We start from the raw sequence: 22,422 nt of genomic DNA, 5'->3' as shown, positions 1-22,422 counted from the left end.
GTGATTTAATCACAACATCATCAATATAAACTTCCAGGGAATGTCCAATCATATCGTGGAAAACAGAATTCATTGCCCTTTGATAGGTAGCCCCTGCATTTCTCAAGCCAAATGGCATTACAGTGTATTCAAAAGCACCTATATGCCCCTGGACACATGAAGGCTGTCTTGTGGATATCTTCTTCTGCCATCATGATCTGATTGTAACCTGCGTTGCCATCCATAAAAGATAGCATCTGGTTGTGGGCAGCTCCATCTACTAGCATGTCGCCATTGGCATAGGGTACTCATCCTTGGGAGAGGCTTCATTGAGTTTGTAATCCACGCGGATTGCCCGCAGTTTTCCTTTTTAGAACCGGTACAATATTAGCTAGCCAATCAGATAGATGGCGGGCCTGATGAATCCTGCCTTGAGCAGCCTTTCTATTTCTTCTTTGACTTTTATTTCGTGTCCATGGACATCCTTCTTCTGGCCTGTTTGACCGGAAGGTATCCCTCTTTGATTGGCAGCTTGTGTTCTACCAATTCCCTGTCTAATCCTGGCATCTCATGATAATGCCAAGCAAAACAATCTTTGAACTCTTGTAGAAGTGCAACGAGTTCATTCTTAAGTGGCTCTTTCAATAGTGCGCTGATAAAGGTAGGCCTTGGATCCTCCTCTGTTCCTAAGTTTATTTCGCAAAGGATCTTCTACCTCTGGCAGAGAGTCATCCAGTGCTGGTGGTGCAAAATCTAGCACTTCCTCCGTAGTTCCTCTTCCTCCCGGCTTTAGGTGCTTTCATGAGTGAATTTACGCCATATTGATGGCTGGATTCTGCAAAAAACTTTCTTTCCTTCCAGTATATCAACAATCTTTTTGTAATGGACCGGATTGTTGCAGCTCGATCCTTTTCTTGTTGATTGGGACTAGACATTAGTGCTATGGAAATTTAGAACAAAAGGTCTGTTCCAATCCTCCAAGGAATTGGTTAGACCTTCTTCAATGAGCCTCTGGGCCGTGACACCATGGGGGCGGCCGTTCTGGTTGACTCCAAAGAAGGTGAAAGGACCAAGGTCATCATGATAATACCTTGCCTCACAACACATGGCAGAAGGTAGAAATGGCCGTGGATCGGCCTCTATTATCTCCATGTAGCCTTCTTCATTCCATAAAGCTAACTGTTGATGAAGAGTGGAAGGAACACATAGACTCTGGTGAATCCAGTCTCTGCCAAGCAATGCATTGTAAGTGGTAGAGGTAGTTTCTACCACAAAGAATGCAACCTTCAGCTTCTTGCTTCCTACTAAAACATCCACATCTAGGATCCCAAGGGTTTTGGTGATGCCTCCTGCGAAATTGGTGACGGTCGCGGTTGGAATTAAATCCTTTTCTGTTCTGCCCATTTTGCTCAACATTCGTGAGGCAGAAGGTTGATGGCTGCACCTCCATCTACCATAGTTTTGGGAATAGGAACACCCCAAAGTTTGCGTTATAAACAAGGGTGCGAGGTGGTTTGCCATTTCTTTGGTTGGTTTGGAGAAGCAAAGCGATCTGTAGCCAACTTGTGGGTTGTTCATACATCCCTGGGATGCATTTCTGCTTGATACGGCATTTCTTCCGCTTCGCCAACTTTGCATTTAAAACTTTGTTGGGAAAATACGTCTCCGTCAGTGCTCTCTGTCCTTCTACGCCCGAACTTTTCTGCGAATGAACACCATATTGATGCCTAGGTCAGCACGTAACAAGTCCTCCAACCGCACCAAGGCCTCGCTTCGATCCAACCTCCGTCATAATCCATCTGTTTTCTATCATACTCCTCCGTCCATTCTCCTAGTTCTTCTGTTCCGAGGAGCGCATTTTGGTCATCTGTAGATGGTTCATAATCCAGTGCTCATCTTCATATTCCTCAACCCAGTCTCCTTGCCCTTCTCCTGGAATAGGATCGGTTTTTCCTGCAGTCGGGAGTTTTAAGTAGGTTTTACGAGGCGGAGGTAGAATGGATAGAAAGGTTTCTTTGAGGATTACTCGCTTTTTCAACTTCGTGGTTGAGAGATTGCTTGTTACATGTCTGGGAAATATTTACGCTCTTTCCCTTTTTGGCGGGATTGGCCTCTGGAAGCACTGTATGCTTTTTCGTTATTGAGGAATGTGCGATCTTGTCTACAACCCCCTCCTTTGGGTTTTTTTCCTGCTGCGCCTTATCTCAGGCGTGGTTCCAATCCGTCAAAAACACTTGGAGTGGGCAGATCCCTGCTTTTCGGGGATTACCTCGGCCGACCTCACACTTTTTCTGCAGAGCACTATTCCAAATTAAATGGTTGCTTTTGGTCTTTCCATAGTCTCCTTTGAAACTATTTCGCTTCTACCGAGTCACCTCATATAGTGCTCCTTCTTTCGCTACGCCAATTTAGGTTGACCATATTAACTTGTAGCGGGGAAAAGGATCTGTGGTGACGGATGGAGGTTTTTACGCTAGCTTGACCTTCTCTTTTATCCCTTCCTGTATAACATCTCTGAAAACAACACAACTATTGGTAGAATGATTCCAAGAATTGTGCCATCTGCAATACTGTCTGCCCTTGAGTTCTTCTGGTTTGGGCATTCTGTGAGGCGTCTCTATTGCTTTCTGTAGCAACATTTCATCAAACAAAGCATCTACTTTGGTCAGATCGAAAGAATATACTTTGTTCTGCATGGGTTTGTTTGGAACGAACCCTCCTGTGAATGGTGGCGGCTTTTGATCCCTTGGAGGCTTTGTAAGGGTTTTACAACTGATGGGATGCTTTAATTTTGCCATTTCCGCAACTGCAACCTCTCTCTCCTCCGATTCCTCTGCATCTTCTTCTGACTCCACTTCAATCATATGTATTGAGGAAGAAGGGGATTTGTAATACGTGCCTTTGGAAGAGTTTCTCTTCTCTGTTCCTCTCTGAGCAATTCCTCGTACGCTATCCGCCAGCTCTGCAGATCTCAAACAACATCCCATCAAATCTTTTCCTCGAGAAATTTTGAGGGCAACTGAGCCATTTGGATGAAGTGTCTTTCTTCGATGGGGATTCGACACTTCATTTTGAGTTTCTGAACTGCTTATAAAGTCTTGGGCAGTTCATCTTCACTCTGTTTGAGAGCGGCAAGGTCACTGATGGTGACTTCTGAATCCTGTAATAGTAGTCATGGAAGACGCTCTCCATTTGCTCCCAAGTCCGAATAGAATTTCTTTGGCAGTTAGTGTACCAAGTGAAAGCTTGTCCAGAGAGAGAGTTCCCAAAAAGTCTTAGCTTTAACAGTGGGTTATTCTCTATGGCTATGCATTGGGTGGAAAATCTGCCTACGTGCTCAACTGATGAAGCATGAGGATCCTCTCCGTTGAATAAAGTGAAGTTTGGTACTTTAAAACCTGGGGACAAGGGTATCGATCGATGTAAGGTGGATATGGCTTCCTATAGGTGGGCCTTTCCCCCTCACAGCTTCAGTGCTCCATCATTTCTTGATCATCCTCTGCAATGCCCCACGTCATTTAGAGCATTAACGGGAGGGGTTTTGTCCACTGATACTGGCCGAGCAAATCATGGTTCGCCTATATGGTCTAGGCGAACTTCTTCCTTGTGCTCCTCGGCTCTTCCAGTCTGGTGGTTCCTCAGTTTGCCCCGCTGCTTACTCGTTATTAGCATAAGGATAGTTTCCCCTCTGCCTCTCCTTCCTCTTGCGGTGGAGGGAATGGATTGGAGTCCATCCTTCGGGCTGTAGGGTAATATTGCTTGGCTGGCAGAATTTCCATAGGGAGATCTTGTGGGGCCGCTTGCTGCGGAACAATTTGAGGCTCGCTGATTCTCAAGGGACTTGTCCTGGTGCAGAGCTCGGCCATTGGGGCGACGCTTGGACAGAAAACCACTTCCTGTGTCGGCTGGATTTCTCCCGTTCGTATCCGGCTACACCGTACAGCGAGAGGATTCTCTTGATATGGCCATGCCAATCCTCGTGGGGACCATAGGAAGGTCTAGTTCTGGACCACCTCGCATCGGGATTGGGAATTCGCCATGGTGACCTCCCGATCCTTCTGAATTGCTGTTGACATATTATTTAGGTATCTTGGCCTTTGTGTTGTGATTACGCAAAGATTTGGGAGCGGGAGGTCCAGGATGCCGCTCCGAGGGCCATGATGTCGTGGTGCTAGACCTTCATGGGTAAAGAACTTAATGAGAAAATGTATACCTTGAGAAGTCCCACTGGGCGTGCAAATTGTTTGCCCGTTTTGCGTTTACTCCTATGATGGAAGGGCAAAGTTCCCACCGCCTTGAGAACCATAGATCGTCAACAAGTCGGCTTTCTTTGGTGTGCGAGTGCCACCTTTGCTAGTAATAAAAATTCTAGCAGACTTAGTTTGGAATGGATAACTTGCGCCCCAAAGTTACCGATTTATGCAAACAAGCGATTATTGTGAATTTGGGTGAGGAATATCTCCCAAGTAAGTTCTTTTCTTGCCTCGGTGGTGAGGACTTTAACAATTTATCTCAAGATAAAGAGGTCGTCTCGCCGTAATGGTTGATGGAATTTAAAGCTTTTAGGCGTAACGCCTTTTACAAAACTATAACAATAAATACTCATGCTAGAGAGATGAAGATACAGATTGGAACTCCATTTCGCCGAGATGGAAGGTTCTGCTTGGACTGAAATGTCCGGCCGGACTCGAGACGCTTGGGCCGGATCGAACGTTGACAACCTTGATTTGCTAAGCTTCAACTATAAATCGATACCAAAGGTTGATTCGCAGAGCTTCAATGTACCTTAAGCTTTTGTGAAGCTTCGAGTGGGCAGAATCTGCGCTTCTTCAAATCTGTAAGGCGTAGTTTCGAGACTTTGGGCTAGAGACTGCTGTAAAATTTGTTGAGGTTTTCATGTTTGGGAAAAGCTCAAGCTCTACCTGTCTTGGTTTTTTGCTAAACCAAATTTGTAACGAGAGAAATCTCGTTTTGAATGACTTATTTTCTAAGTCTGAACCTTGGGAATTCTAATCTAAAGCTGGTTTTCACTTGGAATTCAAGTGAGCTTCTGGTTGATTTTGAGTTGTTTGTGGTGGCTCAATGAGCTTTGGTTGCTTCAGTGTTTTGAAGGTTTTTTGAGATCAAGTGATCATTTTGAGTTTTTGTTTTTGATTGATTTTTTGGTTGTCCCTTACCCTGTTCACTCCTTCTTGTATTTATAGTAAACTGTTTCTTCTCTGGAGTAGGGTGATTGTGTTTATTTATTGGGCGGCAAAGATATCTCCCCCCTTTTTCTCTTCTTTAATGGAAGGAAAGAAAATAGGATTTCTTCAGTTTTGGCAGATAGGCTCTCAAATAGGCAATCACTTCCCTGATTTTCTTGAAAAGGAACCTAATCTCTCTCCCAATTTCAACTGCCCCTTGTGATATTTTACCCGTGATGGTTAGTTTGATTCCTTTTCTGGACAGCTCCCTGCTTTCCTACTTATCCCTCTCTGAGATTGTAACTTGCTTATCTCCTTGGGAGAATTACCTTCTCTGTAAAGACAGAAGAAAAATCTCTGAATATACATATATAAGAGGGATTTGATCTTCAATTTTCAGAATCAACTTGATGTCATGAACCCTTCAATCACTTCTTCTATGACAGTTGCCATTGCTGACTTTCTTTATCCCAGAGATGTCACGTGGGATTGTTCCTATTTCTGGGCTCCCTCTTTATATTGGGCCTGTGAGGCCCAGATTAGCTTTGTTTGTTCTGATGAGCCTTGGGCTGGTCTCTTCAGTTTTGGGCTTCCATCTTTCACTGGGCTGGGTGTGTCAATTTTTGGCCCAAACAGTGTGTCACTTAACCACTTTTCGTCAACGCTATCCCAAGTTCCATTAAAATGATGACGTGGTAGGGGCATATTCGTCAATTCAACTGAGATGAGATTTTTCCCACCAATCTGAGGTTGTAATGTGTACTTGTGGACCCCACCTCTAACAACTAAGAAGATAAAACGATCGTTGGGCCTATTGATGTGGATTTGTGGACCCCATCTCTAACAAAACAACCACTATAAAAAAGGAATCTCTGAAAACTCAAAATGGGAAAAAAGAAATCAGCTTGGGAGGGAAAATTGAGATTTGGGGATTTAGATATAGGGTTTGAACACACGATCGAGAGAAGGAGAGCGCTGTGAGTTGGTTTCGAAATCTTGAAGGCAAGAAGAAGCGATGCGACTCAACGATGATGCCCTTTTGGTGAGAAGCAGGAGAAGTGTAACCTATGTAGGGTAAGTGATTCTTCTGAAAAGGGACCTGTTTTTTGAAAAGGAATCTTGTCATGCTATGTGAAAAGAATGTTGTTCTGATAGTGATGCGCGTTGTGTAGAAATGGATAGGCTTTAGGTCTTTTTGTGTTATATGCTGTCGGGAGAGTGGGTTCAAATGCAGTATACCTTTCCTGATGTGGTCTAGTTTTTTGTTTTCTTGTAGTTGGCTTTGAATACGTTAATCGAACCATGTTTGTTGTCTTGCTTTTAATGATTGGCTTAGAATACTGGTTTGCAGTTCTTAAAGACAAACCTTTTTTGTTTGTGTGTAGAGGACAAAGAGTTGGTGACTTTTGAAGTGCATCATGGTGGTAGAATTGTGAAAAACAAACACAACAAGTGGTGTTATATTGAAGGTCTATAGGATATTTGGATTGGTGTCTTATAGAGTATATAAATATGTTAGAGATATGGGAGCAAGTGAAACTGCTTGGGCACATGGGGAAAATATCATTTAAAAGAGTAGCAAATGATGAGTTAGTGGATATAGACACGGATGGTGAGCTGTTAAGTTTGGGTGATAAGGTACCACTTTCTTATCAGAGAGTGGTGCTAATTTATGCACAACACACTGAAGGGGAAGGTGTTACAGTGAATGAGGATTGTGAAGAGGTAGGTGTGGCTTTGAATGAGGATAGTGAAGAGGAAGTTATGGCTTTGAATGAGGATAGTGAAGAGGAAGGTGTGGCTTTGAATGAGGATATTGGGCATGCTACTAAGGATATTGGGCCATTAAACAATGATGAAAATGGGGCTTTTACTGAAGGCAGTGGGCCACTAAATAATGATAAAGAGGGGAGGCCTTTTACTGAGGATCATGGATCTAGTTGCACAGTTCAAGATTGGGATTTAAGTGATGATGATGGGCCCCTGAACAATAAGGGTAATGGAGCTGATATATGTGATACTAATGTGGAAGACAAGAATGAAGACACTGAAGAAGAAGACAAGGAAGATGACCCTTGTTGACATTGCTCATGAGCAGAGTGAAAATGAATGTAAGTTGTTGGAAAAGGATGATAAAGCATTTGAAAATTATGTATACCATCATGAATCCGTTGAAGACAAGGAAGATGACCCTAATCTATCTTCCCATTGGATTACGTTTCTCCCTCTTCGATCTGACCTCTTCTGGAGGTTGCAGCAGCTAATCCAAAACTCGATCTCTCGCGTTCCCATCGGAAGGTGTATAGAGCTCTTACTATGGTGCTTGCATGTAACATCCCACATTGACCAACGGAGAGGGGATGATGTGCCTTATATGTACATACCCACCTCTATCTAGCACAAGGCCTTTTGAGAGCTCACTGGCTTCAGATTCCATGAGCGAGTTTGAGATAGAGCAATCCCAGGATGAGTGACCCACTGTGAAGTTGCTCGTGAGTTCCCATAAACAAAACCTTGAGGGTGGGGGCCCAAAGCGGACAATATCATGCTATGGCGAAACTGATCCGGGATGTGATAGAATGGTATCAGAGCCCTTTTGCCGTGTGGTGCGAGTGTGTCGACGAGGATGTTGGGCCCTTAAGGGGGTGGATTGTAACATCCCACATTGACCAACGGAGAGAGGGTGATGTGCCTTATATGTACATACCCACCTCCATCTAGCACGAAGTCTTTTGGGAGCTCATTGGCTTTGGATTTCATGGGAACTTCGAAGTTAAGCGAGTTTGGACTAAAGCAATCCCAAGATGGGTGACCCACTGGGAAGTTGCTTGTGAGTTCCAAAAAACAAAACTGTGAGGGTAGGGACCCAAAGCGAACAATATCGTGCTATGGTGGAGCCGATCCGGGATGTGACATTGCACCACCTTTTTCCACTTTCTTGATTCTTTGGACTTCAGGTTTTAATTTCCCTTGGTTTTGCTTTGATTGGTTGCTGCATTCTCTGTGGGGCATAGGTGGGTTCAACCTTGGTGGAATTGGTGATTCTACAGCGGTGGTGCGCTCCATGTCCTCTTGTTGACTGCGATGGCTTTTGTGTGCTTAGACTAAGGTTTGCCAAAATTCTAGTTTTGGGTGTGAATTGGTATGCTTATTTTTGGGCTCTGATTGTATTTGAGGTGGGTCACTGGACTACGTGTATTGTCTTATTTTGAGTTTTTTGGTTATTGTGATGGGTTTGCGAACTTTGTTCTAGACTTGATTTAAGTTTAGATGTTCTTTTTCGGTTGTCTTATGGTTCTATTATGCCATTGGTTTGTACTTTGTACACTTGCCTATTTAACGTTTTAAGAAAATGAAATAAGATTTCGACCCAAAAAAAAAAAACCAAATATATCGACGTATTACCAAAGAAATATGTAATTGCAGCATGCTTTTCAAAAGATATGCACGATCCAAATGGGTTGGTCCAAAATTGCAAAATCTCTTAACCCTAGTTGTTTCTCCATAAGATAAAAGATGATGTTATGTGTTGGACTTGCCCCCCCATATTGTTCCAGGCTACCAACATCATCATTCTTAGTTAAGGCATCAAGTTCCTCTCGTCCAATTCCAAAATCACCAGTAGTACTGGTTGGTCTCAGTGAAGTCCCTAACAAACCAAAGAAACAAAGTTAGTTGCACAAACTAATAGCTAAGTATAGAATTCTTCGTTCCAAAATCACCAGTAGTACTCGGTGATCTTAGTGGTTGATAGTGTACCAAAGGCACTTGTCATTATGTGGTTTAATATGAAGAAATTAGATACCGGACATAAAGAAGACACTTACTTTCAGCACCTATTTCTTCTTACAAGTCAATCATAATTAGGCATATGTGTTCATTTCATTCTTAATAAGCAATCACACTCGTGCACATGTGCCAAATTATAATTGGCTTGAATGACATCTACTTAGATTCAAGGAGCCAAGCTAGCATTATTCTTTTGGAAGTTTGTTTAGATTGAATTCTGAATATAAATTTTAGCTTTCATCGAAGCCTACTTTGATTTATCCACTATTCTATTAAATTCTTGTTTCTAAGTTGGAAAACAAACCCAGCATATGTTGCAGTCTTTAAAACAATAAAAGATTTACTAAATCTATGCATGTTGCTATAATGTGTGATTTTGATATTATTATGAGTAGCTTAGCAAGCAGTAAACATGCTCTGTAAGGGAAAAGGAATGCCGAAATTCACTGAAGATGGACCTTGATTAATATTGCAACATTCGTCTTCAAATTCGAAATAGTTATAGAATATTATTGCATAGGGAATATATATTAAATGATATCATTCTAATTGATTAATGTTTATGTTGCAGGTTATGGAGAATAATGATTGTACAAGGTTAAGCAGCGAGTCATTAAGTGATGATGAAGTGGATTTGCAAGGTAAGGATCTTTTTCATGCAGTTGTTTTTCAATCACAAATGAATGAATGTTCTTTGAAATCTCATGATCCAGATAAAGATAAAGAGATGACTGAAGATTTAAAACTTGGAGCAGAGTTCAGTTCTCATGAGAGTGCATTCATAGCTTATGTCAAGTATGGTGGAACACATGGTTTCAATGTGAGGAAGCAACATAGAAAGACAAATAAGGTGGGTTTTGTAACAAGGGTAACTTACTGTTGTTCAAAAGAAGGTCATTCGAAGAAATGATAAACGGTGTAGAAGTCCATCTTATTCTTTACCAATTTCAAGGGTTGGTTGTGAAGCACATATGATTTGCCAACTTCAGAAAAATGGGAAAATTAAGATTGTGTCATTTAATGCAAGTCATAATCATGATTTGATCAAAGCACCCATGAAACATATGCTAAGGGTTAATTGTTGTATATCTAGAACTCAAAAGGCATATGTTGTTGGTGCAGACAAGTCAAGAAAACCAATCAAAAAAACTGTGGAATTAATGAGTAGAGAAGTTGGGGGGCAAGAGAATCTTGGTTTTGTCGATAAGAATTATCGAAATTAACTACGTACAAAGCAAAAAATAAAAATGGAAAAGGGAGATGCTGGGGCCATACTGTAATACTTTCAACATATGCATGAAGATGATTCATCATATTTCTATTCAATGCAGCTTGATGAGGATGATATGATCACAAATATATTTTGGGCAGATGCACAATCAGTTCGTGATTATGATGTCTTCGGGGATGTTATTTGTTTTGACACGACTTATCAGATAAATGAGTATGGTAGACCATTTGCACAATTTGTTGGGGTCAATCATCATAAACAAATTATAGTTTTTGCTGCAGCTGTACCATATGATGACACCATAGACTCTTTTAAGTGGTTGTTTGAGATTTTTCTTGCAGTGATGTCTATGAAGCAACCAAAGACCATACTTACAGACCAATCTGCTGCAATGGCTGAAGCAATATTAGAAGTTTTTCTTGAAGCTCACCATTGGCTATGTGCTTGGCATATTTACCAGATTGCTGCTAAGAATCTAAGCCACGTGTTTCATGGATCAAAGCAATTCGGTTGTGATCTTAGCAAGTGTGTATATGAATATGAGGATGAGGATGATTGGCTATTTGCATGGAATGATATGCTTGAAAAGTATGACCTCAAGGAGAATAAGTGGTTGAAAGAATTATTCGAAGTGAGGGATAAGTAGGCATTGGTGTATAAACGATACACTTTCACTGCGGACTTGATGAGTACACAACACAATGAATGTATGACCACTGTCTTGAGAAGATACTTGATGCCAAGCCATAATCTTTTGAGTTTCTTTGAACACTATGAGAAAGTTATGGCAGATCGAAGATATAAGGAATTACAAGCTGATTTCAAGATGATGCAAACTATACCTTTGTTATCAACTAATGTGGAGATTTTACGACACGCAGTGGAGGTTTATACCCCTGAAGTTTTTAGACTTTTTGAAAAAGAGTACATGGGTATTCTTGATTGTAGTGTCTATAAAGTTGGTAAGTCTGGGATGACATGTGAGTACAGAGTATCTTATAGTCATAAATCTCAAGAGTGTTTGGTTAAATATGATGGTTCAACACAAGCAGTTACTTGTAGTTGCATGAAGTTCACTTTTGTTGGGATTTTATGTTCTCATGCATTGAAAGTGCTAGATAAGAAGAATGTGAAAAGGATCCCACCTGTTTACTTATTACAGCGATGGGCGAGAGATGCAAAGGCTAGGAGCATCACTAATTATGAGGGAATTGAGACTAACAACATTGCTAAGGATTCTATTGGGAAGCGTTATAGCCATTTGTACCACAATTTTCGCGAGATAGCATCCTTTGCAGCAGAAGATGACAAGTTAACTGCATATGCACATGTTCCTGTAACTAAGAAGTGAATGCAAGAAGCAAACATGTAAAGAGTGAATATACAATTAATGCTTTGTAATAAATCTTGTTTCTAGGACCTTGATACGGAAGCATTGCAAATTGTCAACATGTGTTATGAACATGCAAAAGAGGTAATGTAAAAGACATTTTACAGTGATGTTTTCTGTTATTCTTAACTTAACAAAGTTACATATCTTTGTTTTGGATAACAGATTCTGCAGAAAAACCGAAAGCTCATGGATGCAGTGGTGGATGAACTTGTCCAGAAGAAGAGTTTAACCAAACAAGAATTCTTTAGCCTAGTTGAGTTACATGGTTCAATCAAACCTATGCCGCCTAGCATACTTGACATCAGGGCTGCCCAACGGAAGTAGTTCCAAGATATGATGATGAACCAAAAGGAACCAGCTTTGGGGAGCAACTTATGAATAAGATGTGGAGATATGGTAGATCTTAATTATCTTTGATGTGGAGGAAGCAATCATATGGAGTAGGGTATGTCATTTCAAGCGGTGATTGATTTCGCGACCATCTTGTCCAATGATTGATATTTATCATGTTCAGTAGCCCAGGTCAGGTTGTGGAACCCTATCTGTTGATCATAAAAGAAATACGGGGAAGTCATGCGAAGAAACATTAATATGAGGGAGAAGCCCCCTTCAGTATTCTTTTGTTCGATTTGTAATTTACAAATGTTCTATTTCATTTGTATCCTACCCCGTCTTAATCTATTCGATTTACTTGGCTACTTGGACAGAACGGTTCTAGACTAGTAGCTCAATTTGATCAAATTTTTTTGTACGGATGCTTCAGTATAAATTACCAAGTGTGAGTTCTCATAATTGCTCTAACATATAAATCTTGTGATTAAATTTCAACTATAGTCTAAAGAATGGGCTTCTGATGCAGACCCGACATCAAGGTGGACAATTAAGAAATTAAAACCCAGCCCAAATTTCCCATTAACTGAATTTTAACAGTCACCACCACCTCACGTTTTCACCAACGTGTCCCATAAAATCCACCCATGACTTTCCCGCCCGCCCTCACAAACATCATATATACTCTTGTCGTGGCCACTTTTCAGTTCCATTCCATTGTTTCTTAACCTCCTGTGAGAACTATGAAGAGGAACATATCTTATTGTTTCTTTGGTCTTTTCAAAACTTGGCTGACGGTTTTCTTGGCTGTCACATTTTGTTGTGCTGAAACTGCTGCTACAGATCCAAGTGGGTGATGATTTGGGATGGCAAGAACCTGACTTAAACAACAGCGCTCTGTATACTCAGTCACTAGCGGACCCAAGAATTTTTTAGCAGAGGTGCAATTTTGAAAGGTTAAAAACTTTTGTGGATTGAACATCTAAGGTTTTTTACCTAGATTGACCTTAGGTCCCTTTATTCATTCATATCATACATGAAAAATTGTTCTATGTAAAAATATTGACTAAGTATGAAAAATACTAGAAAATCAAATTCCCCCCAAAATCAAAATTTGAAAAACCGGTTTTAGTGCAAAATACGATTTAGGCTAAAAATGATAGCTCATTAAGTCAATATATACTTCATAATAAAATCCCATAAAATCAAGTTTTCTTATTTGATGTGTAAGGAATAAAAGCCGCCAAAATCATATTGTATCATCTCGTTGAGATCTGGGTTCATAGCATCTCGTTGCAACCATTCACTGAAAAGCAATGGAAGTCTGGGTCTGAGAGAGGATTACCCAAAAAAAAAAAAACACCCCTACAAAGAAGTTGGAAGATATGCCTCCCTTACCCAGTGGCGGATCCATAAATTTTGCTTACAGGGGTCAACGTCTTACAGTTGCAACTCCTTGCATCCATGTCTGTGTTGGCGAAGCTATGTTTAGATTGAGAGAAAATGTATTAAGAAAATTTGGTGAGTTTTTGTGGATTTTGTTGAATTTTAGGCTTGGACAATAGATTGTATGAACTAAAAACTAGAGGTAACCCACGAGTGGCTAAATTTTTTGGGGGTAAATTATAAGCCCTTGTTGTTATATTTTCATCTTATATAAGCACTCTTTTTTCAGTATATTTTCTTCATCATATTTAGAACTTTTTGTTATTATACGACATTTGAAACAAAGAAAATATTGGAATTATTGATAATATTGTTGAAATATTTGGAAGGGATTGAAGGAAAAAAAAAGAAAAAAAGAAAAGATATTTACAAGGAATTGAAGTTACAAAAGAAAGTAATAATAAAATAAACACATCACATTTTGTTGGGCAGTCCACCTGACAAAATAAAAAGACCTCATCCTAACACATATCTTCCCCCTCTCTCTTTTTTATTATATTTTCTTGCCTCTCTCTTTTTTAATCTCTCCCTCTCTTTTTTTTAATTCTTTTTTCCTTGTCTCTCTCTCTCTCTCCCTCTTTCTTTATTCTTTTTCCTTCTTCCTCTCTTTTTCTTTTCTTTCTTCTCTCTCCGTTAGCTCCATATCTCTACTCTTTCTTCTTGCAGCCGGGCTAAATGTTAATTTAAGCTGAGAAAAAATAAAAGCCCCTGGCAAGAGCTTGAGGCTGTACTAAGGTCCGTGCCTGTTCTCATCCCTCCTCTCCACCTCCCAGTCTCAAAAGCCCAACACTTACAATCCCACCCAGCTGCACACAGGTTACCCCTTTCGGGCATTTCATCGAACACTTTGCGAGGGTCAAGTTTGGCTACTCTAATGGAGGATTTCAGAGGTTGCAGGGGTCAATTGACCACCCTTGCTCCTTTGTGGATTCACCCTTGCCTTTACCGAATATATTTTGTTTTGTGAACAAAAAATGCATGTGTGCAATCAAAAGTGAGTCCTCCAAATCTCTGTATCTTGACAAACCATTAATAGGTGTATATCTTCACTCTTGTTTTGTTTTCATTTTCTTGACTCTTTTACAGCTTTCACGTACAAGAATGATTCAGTTCTTGAGGTTGACAAATGAGATTATTACAGTGGGAGCAAATTTCGTCCCACTAGAATATTCGTCTAAGATTCCTTCGTCTTCTTTCTCTCTCTCTCCATGCAAAACAGATCGGGGTAAAAGGACCACACTCGGGGGGTGTTGGCCAAAGGCCTTCCGATGCCTAAGTTAGGTAAGGTATTTCAAGGAAAACCGAGTGGCCGGAGCCTAGTGTCAGAGAGAGAAAGAATATGGTGGCTAGAGTTTTGGAGAAATGATTTCTGCAGAGTTTTAGTAGGAATTTAGACGTACCTTAACCTTTGTGTGTGGCCATCCTTTTATAGTTGTCTCGGAGGCTAGGGTTTCAGAGGAATAATTCCATAGATGAAAAGGAATTATTCCTCCCCGATTTGGAATTGATTTGATTAATTAGGGATTTGATTTATTGGGGTAAATCAAATCCCTAATTGTGGTAGGTATCAAATCAAATCCTAATTTAATTAGGTAACTCCTCGTTTAATTGGAAATTGGGGTAGGAAATCAATTCTCAATTTAATTAGGTAATCCTCAATTAAATTGAGTAACTCCCAATTAGGTTGAGTAATTCCCAATTATGTCAAATAATCCCCAAATGGAAGGAATTATTTGACTTAGGATATGATTTAATTCGGTTCCGCTGGTCAAGTTTGACACTCATGTTGAAGCCACGGAGGCATCCAAGTATGAGATTGTTGCTACTGCGTACAAGCCTGGGATACTTGGATTGCAGGAATAGTGCTTCTCCTTATTGCCCTCTTGAACATGAAGACGGTAAGCAACTTTATCTTGACCTGCCCCCTGCTCGAAGTGAGCAGAGCAATGTTGTGGATGCAGAAGCTGAAGATCGAGATAGCAAATGAAGCTTCAATGGAGGAAGACAACTCCCAAGGTGGCGTAGCTAATAAGGCTAGACCAGATGCGAAGGAGCAGGCAAGTGAGGCCGTTGAGTAGATGGTGCTGGTTGGCCGCTTTGTTATGGAATTTTCAGTTGTCTTTCAAACTTCAATTCTCGTTATATCTCGTAAGTGTATGTTCGAAGACATAACATTTGAAAGAGACTCCATTGAGTTGTACTCGTGAAGTAGCTTGCCTACAATGGAGGTAAAGCTTGTCGCCTGTGTGCGTATGTCGGGGACATGACGCTTGAAAAGACTCCATAAAGTTTGTACCCGAGAAGTAGCTTGCCTTCAAGTGGAGATAAGACTTGTCGTCATGAGCGGCGTATGTCGGGACATAATGCTCGAAAAGACTCCATTGAGTTTGTGCTTCGAGGAGCAGCTTATCTGCAATGGAAGTGAGGTTTGTCGCCTGCGAGCGTATGTCGGGGACATAATGCTCGAAAAAAACTCCATCGAGTTTGTGCTTCGAGGAGCAGCTTGTCTGCAATGGAGGTGAGCTTGTTGCCTGCGAGCATATGTCGAGGACATAATGCTCGAAAAAGGATCTATTGAGTTTGTGCTTCGAGGAGCAGCTTGTCTGCAAGCGGAGATAAGGCTTGTCACCTGTGTGCGTATGTCGGGGACATAACAATTGAAAAAGACTTCATTGAGTTTGTGCTTCAAGGAGCATCTTGCCTTCAATGGAGGTAAGGGAGGCTCGTCGCCTACTTGAAGTCGAGCTGGTAAGCTGCAACTCGAACAATGGTCTTGTTATTGTAAGATGCCATTCTTGGTATGATGTCTTGCTCGAACAATGGTCTTCTTGCTATGGTAAGACGTGAGCTGCATCTGGTCAGTTGTAACTCGAACAATGGCCTTCTTATTGTAGCAAGATGTGAGCTACTGCTAGTAAGCTGCAGCTCGAACAATGACCTTCTTATTGTAGCAAGATATGAGCTATTCTGGTAAGCTGCAACTCGAACAATGACCTTTTCTCGTTCTTCTTCGAGCAGATCAAGATTGACTTTCATCTGCTTGCAATTTTGGTCAAGACTGCCCACCTCAATAGCTCTTGGACTTTGTCAATGTACAAGATCATCCTTGGGTGCTTCGCCATGTATTCTTATGAGGCTTGATTTGTGGTCAGTCGGGAATCTAAGTAGATGGCTAGCTTCTTGATTGATAGCTCCTTTGTCAAGCGCAAGCCAACGAGCAATGCCTCGTACTCTGCCTCGTTGTTTGAAGTTGGGAAGCCAAGCGTGATAGCTTGCTCTAACAGGGTTCCATCCGAGGTGATGATGACGACGCCTACTCGGCTTCATCTACGCAATTCGCCACATGTCTCGGGTTCGGTTAGGCTCAGTGAGGTTTTGTCTGCTCGAACTTTCCTTCGCTTTTGTGCCGACCACTTATCTTCTTCGCCGATGGTGTGAATTTCGCAACAAAGTCCGCCAATGCACAGGCTTTTATTGCGTCTTGGCCGGTAGAGGAGGTCGTATTGGCTTAGCTCTATAGCCCACTTTATGAGTTCTGAGAAGCATAAGGATTGTGGAGGATTGATCTCAAAGAAAAGTCGGTCATGACGATGACTCGGTGAGCTTAGTAATAGGGTCGCAGCTTTCTCGCGGAAACTATAAGGGCCAAAATGAGCTTATCAATTTCGGATAGCTTGTCTCTGCATTGAGGAGAGCTTTTGAAGTGTAGAATACGGATGTTGGGCCCCAAGTTCTTCTCGGATGAGAGTGGTGACGGCCGAGTTGGACACTGCTAGGTACACGAACAAGTCTTCACCAGGAATTAGCTTTGATAGTAGGGGAGGTGAAGTGAGATAAGTCTTTAGATTCTAGAAAGCTACTTCGCACTCCTTGTCCCACTTGTCTTTTTGTCCATTCTTCAAAGCTTTGAAGAATGGTCTGCACTTGTCGGTAGATTTTGAGAGGAATCTGTTGAGGGCCGCTGCTCTGCTTGTCAGGCTTTGTATTTCCTTCACTATGGAAGGCGACTTCATCTCGAGAATGGCTTTAATTTGGTGTGGGTGTGCCTCGATTCCTCGTTGTGTGACTAAGTACCCCAGAATCGGCCGGACGATACACCGAATGTGCATTTACTTGGATTGACTTCATGCACATCAAGTGAGCGGTGAATACCTCGGCGAGGTTTTTGAGGTGGTTTGCGCTTAGGGCTTTGACCAAGCATATCGTCTACGTAGACTTCCATGGTTGTGCCGATTGCTCATTGAAAATTTTATTCTCGAGCCTTTGGTATGTCGCCTGGTGTTCTTCAGCCCAAATGGCATCCCTTGTAGCAATAGGTCCCTCTTTCGATGATGAAAGAGGTCTTCGCCTTGTCATCGTCGTACATCATAATTTGATTGTAGCGGAGTAGGCATCCTATGAAGCTGAGCAGTTGATTGCCGGAAGTTGAATCCACGAGCTGGTCGATTCTCGACAATGGGAAGTAGTCTTTAGGGCATGCTTTGTTGAGTCGGTGTAATCGACGCACACTCTCCACTTGTCATTTTCTTGTTTCGCCACCAGAACAACGTTGGCCAGTCATTTCGAGTAGGAGACCTCTTCAATGAAACCGGCAGCTAGAAACTTGTCGATCTTGGCTTCAATGATTGCGACCTGCTCGGGAGCGGTTCTCTTATGCACCACGGCCTTGCTAGCGGTGGTTGACATGGAGCCGGTGGCGGATAATGTTTGGGTCGATACGGGCATGTCGGATGGCGACCATGTGAAACATGTCTTTGTTGTTCGGAGGAAGGTGGTAAGCTCCACTTTCTTATGCAGGCTTAGCGCGAGCCGATCCGCGCATTTTCTTGTCTGGCCGATCAGATCGAGGGTACAAACTCAACGCGTCTTCTTGGGCTTCCAACCTTTTCAAGAGAGCCTTACGGCGGATTCCTCGCCTCGATCCTTCTTGTTTGGATTTTGGCGCAAGCCGTCCGTACTTCTCTGTCTAGCCGGATCGGGTACTAACTCGGCGTCATCCTCGGACTTCAATCCTTTTCGGGGAATCTTCCGAGCGGATTCCCTCGCCTTGATCCTGGCTTCTTAATTGCTATTGTAAGGTAGCAACTCTCTTTCCGTTCGGGCTTGCTTGTCTCGCTACAAGGGCTTCCTACCTCGTTGGCAGCTTGCATTATGGGTGTGAACTACAATCGCTTGCTCTTGAGCCATTGGGCTGTGCATCTCCTTGCCATGGCTTGGTCTTTCGTTGATCTGCCCGATCCCGCCCCTAGGGATGGGGTATCGGATCTTCTGGTGTATAGCAGATGTGATGGCCTCGATCTTGTTGGTCCATGGTCGACCCAAGATTCCGTTGTAGGGGGAGATCTCGTGATGACCATGAAGGTGTGTGAGCATACCACTGGGGGTGAGTGGATTTCAAGGTCGATCGTTCCAATAGTGATTGACGTGGCCCCATTGAAGCCGGTGAGCGATCTGGCAAGTTTGCTAATCTTGGGCTCTAATCCTATTTGTTGGATAACAGATAGTTGTAGGATGTTGGCTGTGCTGCCTCATCTACGTGAACTCGCTCGATCTCAGGTTGTTCAATTTGGATGCAGATGACTAGGGCATCATTATGCGGCAAATCAAGCCTGATCAAGTCCTTCTTATGGAAGCCGATAATGGGTGTATTCATAGTGACTGGTACTCCTGTTGTGACTTGAGAGACATAAGTCGCCTGCCCGATCTTTCTCTTGCGCTCCTTGGTGGTCAGCTCGGACTATTAGGAATAAGCCAGAATGGTGTTGATTCGAATGACCTTTTGGGAGGGTTCCTTGGTAGCTGCATCACGATCCTCGATCTGCTGGATGACCTTCTTTGCAACGAACTTTGTGCAATGACCTTCTCTGACCAGCTCCTCAATGTGCCTTTTTCAAACATTGCAGTTGTTGGTGTAATGATCGTACTCCCGGAATGCGCAGTATTTATCTGGTGTCCCTCTTAGAGGGGTCTCCCCTCATGGGTGGCCGTCTTCTCACCCACGGCTTGTCCTTCACTTGTGCTAGGATCTGGTGGATTGGGATAACGAAGTCAATAAAGGTCCCCGTTTCGAGCCTCCTTCTTGGGTCGCCATCTGCGTTTATCTCGGGCTTTCGCTCGAACTTGTTGCTCTTTTGGCTTGCCTCTGCTTCGTCGGGTGGTCAATTTGCTTGCTGGATTTCTTCGCGGTGATACGATCATCTTCCCAAAGTGGGTAGCGCTCTGCCGTCGCGAACACTTCCCTCAAGGTTTGGCTTGGAGTTATGGCTAGCTCCCGGTATAGCTCATGCTCGGTTGGCAAGCCCTTCTTGAAAGATGAGGATGCAACTTGGTCATTGCATCCTATGATGTTAGCTTTCTCAACCTTAAACCGTGTTAGGTAGTCTCGTAGAGACTCGTCTGGCTTTTTGCATAGGTTGAACGGGTGGTCTACATGCTTTATGACCATTTTGTAGGAGGTACTCCTTTGTGAAAATGAGGGCGAACTCTTTGAAGTTGCCTATCGACGCAGACGGTAAAGTGTGGAACCAATCTTGAGTTGCTCCTCGCAGAGTCATCGCGAACACTTTGCACATCAGGGCGTCATTTGCGTTGTACATGATCATGACGCTTTTGAAGTGCCTTAAATGGCTCTCGGGATCGAGTCCCCCTTAAATGGAGTGACGAATGGTGTTGTAAACCGCTCGGTGGCGGAGCTCGTTCCACCTCGTCGGTAAAGGGCGAGCACCAACTCGATCAAGTTCCTTGCACATGGCCTCCTCCGTGCTTCCTTTAAGTCGGAGACCTCGGAGTTGGTCATTTACTAGCTTCTCCACATCGTCGCTCGCAAAGTTAGAGTCTTGGGCCGACGTCTTCAGTGCCTCGAGCTCGTGGCTAACCTCTTCCTCGGTTCCCAAGGGTCGATCCTCTTGGGTGTCCGCCCGTAGGGCGATTAGAGATTGAGTTTGTGAGGATTCCTCGCAGCTTGTCGCGCGTGTTGGTCCTCGAGCGGGCTGGTGGGCGTTGATCGCTATCCTCTGCTCGCAAGGAAGGTCGCTCAGGTCGACGTCTTGGGTGCCTCGAGCTCGACTAGCTAACTTCTTCTTCAGCTCTCAAGGGTCTATCCCCTTGGTTGCCTCGCCGTGGGGCGGTGAGAAGTTTGAGTTTGGGAGGATCCCTCTACAGCCTTGTCACCGTGTATTGGTCCTCGAGCGGGCTGGTAGGCGTCGATCGTTGTGCTTGTCACGCGACCGCTCACGATCTTGAGCTCCTTGTGGGCCCAAGCGAGCATGGACATTGGAGTGTGGGCCTAGCCTCTTGAGCGTATTAGTCCTTGGACCTAACCTCAAACGGCTTAGAGTGCGGCTTGCGTCTGCGTCTCGCCTGCACGATCTTGCTCTCTCCTGTTGGTTCGCCCTTGTCCGACCACTGAGACCTCTCGAACCGCCGCCAGATGCTCGTGCGCCCTCCTCTCCTCATCACGGGGTCCAAGGTTAGGGCCTTGATCTAAGTTGATCTGCTGAGTAGCCGCCAATCGTGTTGTTTTGATCATCGACCTTACGTGTGAGTTGATCAACCCGTGAGTTAAGGTCCATCCGATCGCTGGTCAAGTAGAGTGGTGTGCATCGGGCCAAAGCGACATATGGGCTAGGGCTCCATTAGATGCGTACACATGTGCATATGTCAAGTGTGATTGTAGATGAGGGAGAGAATGGATATGCTCCAAGACTGGGACGATGTCGGAGTAGCCGTGGGGCTATGCAAATCCGCGGTGAGTGGTGTAGCTTTGTTGTGCTCGACAAGGACAGTGAGCAGCCGGCAATTGGCGCTGGCGACGCAAGGTGTGGAGGTCCCGGGTCATGTGGCGGCTGTTATGCAATTCCAGCGAAAGCGGCTGCAAAGCAATAGAAGATGGCTGCAAGGTGTTGGCAGCCACGATTCCGTGCGGTTGCATTGAGGTTTCCACCATGAAACCATGAGATGGGCCCGTTGTGGTGGCGTTACTCTTCGTACGTCTTGTATCAACCATGGTTGTTTGAAAAAATGTGTGAAAGATGGATTTGGAGCACGCTTTGAATATATCTCGTGCTCTCAATGAAAGCACCAATTTGTGGGAGCAAATTTCGTCCCACTAGAATATTCGTCTAAGATTCCTTCGTCTTCTCCGCTTCTCTCTTTGCCTGCAAAACAGATCGGGGTAAAAGGACCACACCTGGGGAGGTGTTGGCCAAAGGCCCTTTGATGCCTAAGTTAGGTAGGGTATTTCAAGGAAAACCGGGTGATCGGAGCCATGTGTGGTGGCCAGAGTCTAGTGTCAGAGAGAGAAAGAATATGGTGGCTAGAGTTTTGGAGAAATGATTTCTGTAGAGTTTCGGTAGGAATTTAGACGTACCTTAACCTTTGTGTGTAGTCATCCTTTTATAGTGGTCTCGGAGGCCAGGGTTTCAGAGGAATAATTCCATAGATGAAAAGGAATTATTCCTCCCCGATTTGGAATTGATTTGATTAATTATGGATTTGATTTATTAGGGTAAATTAAATCCCTAATTGTGGTAGGTATCAAATCAAATCCTAATTTAATTAGGTAACTCCTCATTTAATTGGGAATTGGGGTAGGAAATCAATTCTCAATTTAATTAGGTAATCCTCAATTAAATTGAGTAACTCCCGATTAAGTTGAGTAATTCCCAATTATGTCAAATAATCCTCAAATGGACGGAATTATTTGACTTAGGGTCTGATTTAATTCGGTTCCACAATTACCACTGCAACACAAGCAATCCCATAATCGCATTTGATAACGGGAAGAGCATTATGAAACTTGATAGGCCTGGCCCCTTCTATTTTATCAGTAGAGCTCCTGATCACTGCAAGAATGGCCAGCAGATTTTTTTCGAAGTGATGGATCCACGCCTGATCTCACAGTCTCCTCCACCTGAACCGTACTTGTCTGACTCTCCTGCACCCTCACCAAGCTTAGGAGTTGCCATTGCAGTTGCACCTTGTGCACCTTTTATGGCTCTTGTTGTGACATTTGTAGCTTCAGTATGTTCCTCACCATAATCTTCTTCCACTTTTTTTATTTTTTATTT

The 22,422-nt window shown here is 43.1% G+C and overlaps 2 pseudogenes; both read left to right on the top strand.

The window, feature by feature from the left end:
* The first annotated feature begins 9,528 nt into the window (after window positions 1–9,528).
* Window positions 9,529–11,653, top strand: LOC148917906 (protein FAR1-RELATED SEQUENCE 5-like; annotated as a pseudogene).
* Window positions 11,654–12,651: 998 nt separating this feature from the next.
* On the top strand, window positions 12,652–22,393 carry LOC148917905 (early nodulin-like protein 7; annotated as a pseudogene).
* The last annotated feature ends 29 nt before the right edge of the window (window positions 22,394–22,422 follow it).

This window comes from Prunus mume, linkage group LG4 (assembly GCF_029339155.1).
Source record: "Prunus mume cultivar Tortuosa linkage group LG4, ASM2933915v1, whole genome shotgun sequence".
Taxonomy (NCBI): domain Eukaryota; kingdom Viridiplantae; phylum Streptophyta; class Magnoliopsida; order Rosales; family Rosaceae; genus Prunus; species Prunus mume.
This window is presented reverse-complemented; position numbering and strand designations above follow the sequence as displayed.